This window comes from Natator depressus, chromosome 7 (genome assembly GCF_965152275.1).
Source record: "Natator depressus isolate rNatDep1 chromosome 7, rNatDep2.hap1, whole genome shotgun sequence".
In the NCBI taxonomy this organism is placed as follows: domain Eukaryota; kingdom Metazoa; phylum Chordata; order Testudines; family Cheloniidae; genus Natator; species Natator depressus.
In genome coordinates, this window is record NC_134240.1 from 113,193,045 (window position 1) to 113,202,475 (window position 9,431).

General features: G+C 42.4%; 1 protein-coding gene across 3 annotated transcripts in view; it reads right to left on the reverse strand.

Moving 5' to 3' along the window:
• The window catches only part of VTI1A (vesicle transport through interaction with t-SNAREs 1A), a 356,160-nt gene that overhangs the window by 61,699 nt on the left and 285,030 nt on the right, over positions 1-9,431 (reverse strand). The window lies entirely within an intron of this gene.

Consider the following 9,431-nt stretch of genomic DNA (forward strand, 5'->3'; position numbering starts at 1 on the left):
ACAGTCCCACTCACCCTAGGTATGGAGCCCACTACAAGTCCTTTCTAGGGTCTTAGGAAGAAGTGGGAAAACGGTGCTGATAAAATTTCAGACCCTCCCTCCCCACACTCCTCACCAATCCACACATAAATCAGGAAAAATGACTGGGACTGTTTGACAATTTATTCTATTCACGACAGGCTCCATTCACCACAGGCAGAGTACAAGTTTTAGCAAGTCTGTTGTCTTCAGTAGGAGCGTTATTAACTCAACAAGAGTCCACTGGGTCAGGAGCTCTTTAGAACAAGGATTATGGATCTTTGAGGAAAATAAAGTCTAACCAGGGGTAGTGATGGATTAACCTTGAAAGGATCAATGATTTGGTTCAGATTCTTCATGTAACCTTCAGAAGCCTTCTCATTTTCTTTCCAGCCAGTGCATCCCTGGCTCCACTGTCCCAAGAAGAACCTGCTTCCTTCCATCCACCTGAACCCTTCTCATACTTCCTCCCTGATACCCGCCTACTCTGTCCCCCATCCCGGAGCTCGTATGTCTCTTTTTCCACTCAACTAACTCACTCTCTTTCAAGTCCCCTGCTCTCCTTGAATCTGAAGAGGTACCCCGTAGCTTTTCTGATTTTCTGACCAGTCCATTATCCATTTAAAGTTCCAATCACCATAGTACCTGAGCATGTCACAAATATTTAGCAATCTATTCCCACAGCATCCCTGTGAAGTAGGGAGGTACCTTTTTACAGACAGGGTACAGAGGCACTGAGAGATGAAGTGACTTGCCCATAGTCACAGAGGAAATCCGTGGCAGAGCAGGGAATTTACCTTTGATCTTCTGAGTCGCAGTCCGGAGCCTTATCTACAAGACCACACTTCCATTCTGGGGTTTCTCTCGCCTGGCAGCCTTCGCTGGCCAGCTGCTGAATTAAAATCTCATGTGCTTCAGGCTTTGCTGGGACTAAAGACCACTCACAGCATTCTGAGGAGCCTCTCAGTTAGTAAACACCTGGAATATGTGAGGTCCAGAGACATCATGAGATAACTAGGAATCGCTAGACTGGATCAGATTCATGATACGTCTAGTCCAGTTTGCTGTCTCTGACTGAGGCGGCAGCCCCTGATGCTTCAGAGAAAGGTGCAAGAAACCCCCAGTAGGCAGAGGGGTAATCTGCTCCATATGAAGGTCTCACCCTAATCTCTAATAGTTACAGACTGTCTTAATCCCTGAAAGGGAGGGGTTTTATCTCCTTTCCAATACTCTTTTTGTTAATGTTAACTGTGACAACTCTGGATGTTCTTATCGAAATAAATGCCAGTCCCACGTCAGTGACGTCCTGCGTCATTGAGTTCCACAGACTAATTGTGCATTATATGAAAAAGTATTTTCTGATTTTAGGAAATCAGGAAAAGTAGGGAGCTTGTTGGGGTAGAAGTTATTTTTAATTGGGAGCAACTATTTTTGTTTTAAACCAATCTGCACATGCTTTCATTTGCTGCGGTGTGATGGAGAAATGGAGGGTGTTACACTTTTGATCAGAGCAATACAACTGACTGATCATCATATATAGTTTCTTTTTACAGGTTCTTATTCATACTCATCATTTGCCTGTTTTTTGAAAAATGAATTTTCAGGACACCATGGCTAAATTGGCTCTCTGATGCTGCTGAAGTCAGTACAGTGGGGGAAGTAAGAAATGGATTTTATTAAGTTTATTAGCGGCTACAAACATGATACTTCAATGCTGGAAAGAAAGTAATCCACCTACACAATTTTAGAGGAATGAACATTTGGCTTCAACTACAGCTCATATGTAATATATAAAACTGGTTTCTCTATTGAAAGTCCTCTGGGGTCAGTTTTTACACAACCTTGATCAAACCAAGAATTAAAGTTTCAGCTGGCTTCCATTCCCATACAGCAATATAATGGACATGCTTGTACTAGTGGTGTTATTGCTGCTACTCCTCTTCAGTATTTCCTCCAGCTTATCTTTTTTCCCTCCCTTCCCTTCTTTCTTTGAATTAAAAATTTCAGTGATTTTTAAAAACAGATCATGTACTGTTAATGAAATACAGAAAAGTCAATCATATACATATGAGAGAATGAACCACTTAAAAAACAAGCATCCACACAAAACTGTATACGGAATTGCGATATAGAAGAGAACATTAGCAATGGACTAAAATTGTAAGGGAAAAATAGACTTCTAGGACAGATCATTCCACAAAAAAACCCTCTGGAGCTAAAAATAGCGAGATCCAACTTAAACAATACAATACCGTAAAGAACCCAGGAAGCCATAGAGGGGAGGTCACATTAGGGAAAGCTGATCTTGTGAAAAATCAGGAAATCTGGACCTATTCTACATCTGCCACAAATTTCCAATGTGGCTGTGAGCAAGTCACTTTACATCTCTGTGCCCGTTTCTCCATCTGTAAAATGAGGATAGCACACTCAAAGTGACACAGTGAGGCTTAATTCATAACTACAATGCTTTGAGATCCTGGGATGCAAAGTGCTATCTAAATGCGAAGTACTGTTCCTGTACACCATCTGCAGTAACCTGACAGGAGATAGTGGTGACATGTCCTGCCTTCCATGTTACTAGGCGAAAAGGGACTTGATTCATCCCTCACATGAACAGGGTGTCCAGACTGCACTCCTGAACTGGTGGAAGCAGCCGAAGGCCAGATAGTGGTGTTGCAGTTGCTCTTGCCTTCTGACAGAGGTCGAGAGCTTTGAAATTTGTCCAGTGGCCCTGCTGGGAGAGGCTGCTCAGGTGACTCCCAAATACCTTGCAATACCCTAACCCCAACCTGTTCCCAAGCAACTTAGAGCGATACCAGATGGGTCAGGGGCTCCGGTACTATGGGAATTAGAGGCAGCTCAAATCAACCAGCCTCATTAATATTACTTCAGGTTGTCATTGTTTCCTATGGAAACCACAGTTTCTGATTAGTGCAGGTGAGCGTGTGTAGTAGTTCCCCCCAAATCACAACATGATGGCCGAGAAACACAGGCCGTACACAGATTGACAAAATGATGGCTCTGATATGCTAGTTCACTTTATCCCTAGGGTGTGGAAGCACTGGTAAATACTGATCTGGAAGCCAACCAAGGGAACAAATGAAGGACACTAGAAATGACAAATAACTGGGAGACCACATCTGGATACTAACTGAGACAAAGCAAAGAAGATAGCAAAATTGGAGACTGTGGACTGATACTGCTTGTGCATGTTACACCAACTGATTATGTGGAAGGAATAACGAAGTCCTATTAATCACTAGCTCTAGTACAAGAGGGAGATAAGTCAACTAATCAAGTATGCTGTCACCAGCTGGATACACTTTTGTGCTGTTCAGAAAGTCAAACAGGTAGTTATTGCTCCTTATCAGTAAAAGCAACCATATTTTAATATATGCTGCTTCACCCCACCCTGTTTGGGAAAAGATTGATAAGTAAAATGATGATGCTTTAATGAGCCTAATTACACATTCCTTATTGTTGCCAACCAGCTCCTCTAACATCCAGCAGTTTACTTAGTAACTTGCCCCTTTCCCCTGCCTCTTTAAGCTGACCAGCATAATTATTCTTGTTGGTAAACCCCAATTTCACTTTTCTTTTTTTTAAATCCAGAATTACTGTAAATGGGTATCTTTGAAAGGAGGGTGGCAGGCAGCTTTTGGTACAGTGCTTACCAAGAAGCCCTTCATCAAAGGAGCCTTTGTGAGCATGCTCTGGAACGAAGCCAATCAGATCATCTTGCTGTCTGTCTCTGAAGAAAATTCGCCCCTGGTATGCAAGCCAAGCCAAGCTCTGTAGACAGGGTGACTGCACTCCTAGTCCAACCTGTCTTAGCTGAGTGAAAAAATGCTGAAGGGAAAATTACCTGTTTGGCTCCAGACTGAATTAACTTTTTAATATACAAATATGTTTATTATTTTCCTTTAAAAGTGCCTGCCTATCTAATATATTCATTAATGTTATCTGGTCACTACACTTGAAATATTATAAAAAGATGTGCAAATGTAATAAGGCTACACTGCTTAGAGGCAAAGCAAGATGTATTTTCTAATTATATGACAGAAAACAACATTGTTATTAACAAATGATAGTACAGCATAATCTTCTTATGTCGAGCTAGTCCGCGAAGGGATGGTTTGTCCATCATATCCAGCTTATTGGTATAAGGGGGAGGCACTGATGTCAGTTCTGCAATTCACAGGGACACAAAAAATTCCTAATTCCAAACCAACTGTTACCACTCTTGACCCTGCTTTCAGAAATATTTAATTGCACATTGAACAGTCTCTCCTCCCACACTGCTTTGTTTCAAGAGCCTGCTCTTGTTTCATATTGGGCCCCTTTCCTGCGAGGATGGTCAAGATTCTCCACTGAATGTGACCTTGGGTTGGAAATCCACCTGCTCCTCCCCTCACTTCATCTTTGTCATCCTTCAACCATTTCCTGAGTCTCTTAAGGTGGGATTCACCTTTGACAGTTAAAACTGTAGGGAGAGAGCCGAGAGTTTCTGTCTGTGATCAGCACTCTTTGGCCCTTCTCTTGGGCCAGCTGTAATCTTCTCTGCCTGTCCCCTGCAACTATCTCAAATTCCTTCCCACTGCTGCCACTCCCCTTTGCTGCTTCCTCCTGCTCCTTGCATACTCTTGACTCTTTTGTTTCTCCTTTTAGAAACACCTTGTAAGTGCCAGACAGGAATTTCCTGACACTATGTCCTGCAAAAAGCAAGCGATAATGGCAGAAACAATAGAGAATTATGTCAGAAGAGTGCCCTAACAATACAACAGAATTTAAATAAGCAGGCAGCTTTGGTCTTTGGAATTTGTCCACTATAAATATCCCTTCTTCCTCTATTCGCATGTCTACTTTAAGTCATGTGCACTGTACTTTTAAATGAATAACAATAAAGGAGGATCATATGTCTACTTACATGTATAGTAAACATTCCCCAGAGCCATGCACACCACATTTCTCCCTGCATTTTACTACTTTCCTGCTTCTGGCAGTACATAATCTAGAAGTTTTAAATCCAGGGATGAGTGAAATAAAAACTAAATGAAAAAATAACAAAAATTTCACTGAGATCCCTGCATAGACCCTTTTCCCTCCTGAAATATTACACCTACTCCAAATACAATGCAGGAAAACACAACTTTTAATTTATAATATTGTAGGCTATGTCCAAAAAGGGCTTAGGAACTGTCCTGCTTATTCCTTCATAAAAACATAAATGGTTCGATGATCTCTAATTTCCTTTCATATCACCAGCTGAACGAGCAGTCTGCCACGCTGCCTCTTAAAGCTGGACATAACCTACTGGGAGATAGCATTGCCTAGGGCGAAGGCTTCCAAGCTGTGGTCCATGGAGTACTAGTTGATGGTCCACAGAACACCTACTGGTGGTCTGTGAAGAGCTGAGTGCTCTCGTGGTGCTGGCTTTTTCCTCTCATTTCCAGCTGCTAAATTCCATTAAAAGTTACTACTTTCATAATAGTAACTTTTCCACATAAGCAAATGGAAGGGGAGGTGTATGCCAAGCAAGCTCTTCATTAAGATGTGCTCCACGGTACGAACAGAATTGAGGACCCCTGTTTATAGAGAACAGAACCTGGAACTGGGTTTTCGTTATGATTCTGACAGTGACCCCCTTTGTGACTATGAGCAAGTCACTGTCGTCACTCTATGCCTCAGTTTCCCCATCTGTAAAATGGGTATTACCAACCAAATTAAGTTGCTGCAAGACTTAATGAATGTTTGCAAAGCATATTGGGAACCTTCAATAGAAGATCCTACAAGGGTGCTGGAGGTTATTACTGTTATTACTGAAATAGACATTTGGATAGGAAAAAATACAACTTCTCTTCTAGCTTTGTCCTTGTTTTTTTACCCTCCCTCTCACCGATTTAGGAGGTAACGATCCAAAACACTTTTATTTTTTGCTTCACATGCCACAAATTCATTGTTACATGCTGTGATCAGGTTGCCCTGTCCCTGACAGGATTACACCAATTCTTACAGCACGCTTCCAAACACTAAAGCACTAGTGTCTTTCTGGCTGTCCAAAAAAAGAGCAATCATTTTTGGCTGCTTTTTCTTCCTGTAGTCTAGAATGTAAATATCACTTTGGCAAAAGCATCATTTAATAAATTTATTAGCCTTGAATCAGGACAGTCAGTGCCATACGACTCTGAATTCTGACTTGCTTAAGTTTGGAGGGCCCTTTTTGGACCCAATCGTTCAGGCACATCTCATGACTAGGAAAAATAAAATCTCTCTCACATGCATTAATTTGTCAGAGAAATCAGTTCTCTAGAAATTGTCTCTTGTGCCAACAGCTTACAGCATATATGTAAAAGGAGCCACGGACTAAGCAAACTACAGGCTGTAGATTATAGAACGAAAAACAATCCAAAAAGTTCTATATTAAAATACGCAAAGAAAGAAACTTGGCATCTTCCCAAAGAGAGAGATCTCTACCACCATAGTTTTCTATATCTCAGATGCAGTTTTCTAAAGCACACACCACTTGTGGAGAACAATATAATAAGACACTGTTTTCCTGATAATGGTGCTTCTTGATTTTGCCTTGCATGGGATTTGCCATGCAATCTGCCCTTGCAACCACGCAGGGCCAGCTGAGTTTTATGTGTCCCCATGGGCACTCACTCAGTTTCTACCCCAGTGTGTTCAAGAGGGGGTAGATCCAAATGACCCAACTTAACCACACAGGGGAATGGAAAACGTCCTCCACCATGCCCTTGAAAGGCCATTTGAACATGGGGTAGGTGATCTTAGGCTGCACGTGTGTGTGTCAACTGAGGGTGTGTGGGGATACCACATGATGAACTAACAGCTGATCTTAACTACCCCAATAAATATTTGTAATTTTACTCTGGGGCCTGGCACGAGATAACTTGAAGGCCTTAAATGTTTTACAGCCACTGGGGCAAGCACTCCTACTCCAGGCTGCGTCACTGATGTACCAGATTCTCTTGGTTCAGGGCCATAAATCCCCAGGACCTGAAGGAGAGGAGGCAGAAATTCTGGGCATGTCCTAGGCCCATGACACATGCAGGACCAAACGCACAGGTGTTCCTTGAAGCATAGTTCTTTTGTGTCCTACGTTGGACATCCTGAGTAACAGCTATTATAGACCCTGAAGAGGAAGTGCACATGTGTAAACACAAAAGAGGACTATGTGCCCAAAAAGTGGGTGGGGGAAAGCGTGTTAGGGCACATTTCACTTTGCACCTGCAAAGTGCATTGGGAACATTAAGCAACTAATTGCCACAACTCTTTGTGAGGCAGGAAAGTCATCATCCCTATATTGTAGACAGGGAGACAGAGACACAGAGATGTTAAGTGATTTGGCTAATGCTACAGGGAGTCAGCACCAAAAATGGGGTTAGAATGCAGAATTCCTGGCTCCCACTAGTGTGGTTGCACCACTGAATTATTCCTCTGCTTTTAGGCCTTGATCCAAAACCCACAGCAATCAGTTGGAGCCTTTCCACTGACTCCATTGAATTTTGGATCAGGCCCGTAATCACTTTAGCATGGGTCAGAATTAAAACCAGCCTCCCAAGATATGCCAAGGTATTTTCTGGGAGCTATTTTCCATCATATTTAATAATGCAATCAACAGAGATTATTTTTGCCAGTGTGGCGCAATTCTGTCAGAGATCTTTTCAGCGTGAGAAGAGGTGTGTGTTGATTGTTGGAATCAAGACAAAAAAAGTGAGAAATGTAACATGGTTACCAGTAGTTGCCTTGGCTGGAGTTTAGGAGGTTGAAGAGTTATGGAAATCAGACACACTGTGTTGACACACCACTTTTGGACACAAAGCCATGCTTTGTGCGTTTACAGCGAGATCTTTTCCAAGACCCTATTCAGCAAAGTAACTGTAGCCATAGTTTGCTACAGCTCTACAGACAGAAGAAAATGGTGCCACACACAACAGGCAACCACTCTCTGTGACTGTCATAGCCACTGATCCTACTGGAAAAAAAGCCTTATCTGTCTGTCCCTAGTTATTTCTCACCTTTATTGCCTTAGGCCTCATCTACACTGGGGTGGTGGGGGAGGGGGAAATCGATCTAAGTTAGGCAACTTCAGCTATGTGAATAATGTAGCTGAAGTCGATGTACTTAGATATACTTACTGTGGTGTCTTCACTGTGGTAAGTCGACGGCTGACACGGTCCTGTCGACTCTGCCTGTGCCTCTCGCCCTGGTGGAGTAACCGAGTCGACGAGAGAGCTCTTGGCGGTCGATTTATCGCGTCTAGACTAGATGAGATAAATCGACCCCCGCTGGCTCGATCGTTGCCCGTCAATCCAGCGGGTAATGTAGACAAGTCCTTAGACTTCTCCAGTAGGGCCTTTTGCCTCTTTAGTCTGTCCAAAATGCTGCTGAACAGAACACAGGCTACCTAACTCCTTGCTCACTGCTCTAACCACAAGGCCATGCTGACTCCTTATACATGACTTTATATACTGGCAAGTATCCAGTTCTTTTTTTTTTTTAAAACGTATACACTTTATTTCTTGGTGCACCATACAGCCATCACACCTTGCTCTCAAGTGCCTAACACACACCAGGCACTGGCACACACACACTGAGAAGGAAAGAAAACAATCAGAATTTATCCTAACCATGCATACTTAGGAAAGAAGTATGTATGTATTCCCTCCACTCCCTGCTACCCACTGAGTGTAAGTCAGTTGTGTTGAACAATGTCTCTGAGATGATTAAGCACTCAATTTGGATGACCTGCGTAACTCATCCATGTGGCCAATAAAACCTTTACATGACACTTTACCATTCTTCCCTGAAACTAATCTTTTAATTCTTGGGTATGGATGGCCAGGTTAGAAAAGTTATTTATCCATAAGAGAAATAGCTTGCTGAGAACAAGAGGAATTCCATGAGCCAGCACTTTTCCTCCACAAATGAGAAAATAAAGAAGGGTTTCTTCATAGCATAATGTAGCTGAAAACAAATGGGCATAGCTAATTTTGGCCTGACAAGCGCACTTAGGATTCTCTACATTTCCCATGCAGGTCAGGCTTATCAGCTCACACTTGTTAGTGCAAAAATCTCCTTTCCTATCTCTGTTTCTGCCACTTCCCTTATCCTATCACTCTCCTGGAGTAAGTATGCTTGCTGGGCACTTCACTAGCCATTTAGCAAACACACTCATTCTGTTTTAGACAGAAAATCACATGTACACACAAATGACAGTAGACTTCACTGTAGTGCTTATCACAGAAAAAGGACAAGCTAGCCTACTGTACATACTGTACTGCATGCTGCATCCCACGAAGATCTCTTTTCATCTGCCTCCCTTCTGGGAGCAATAGGCAGCATTTAAATTGCATACTTTAAAAAAAATGTTTTGTTCATATAAAGAGCAG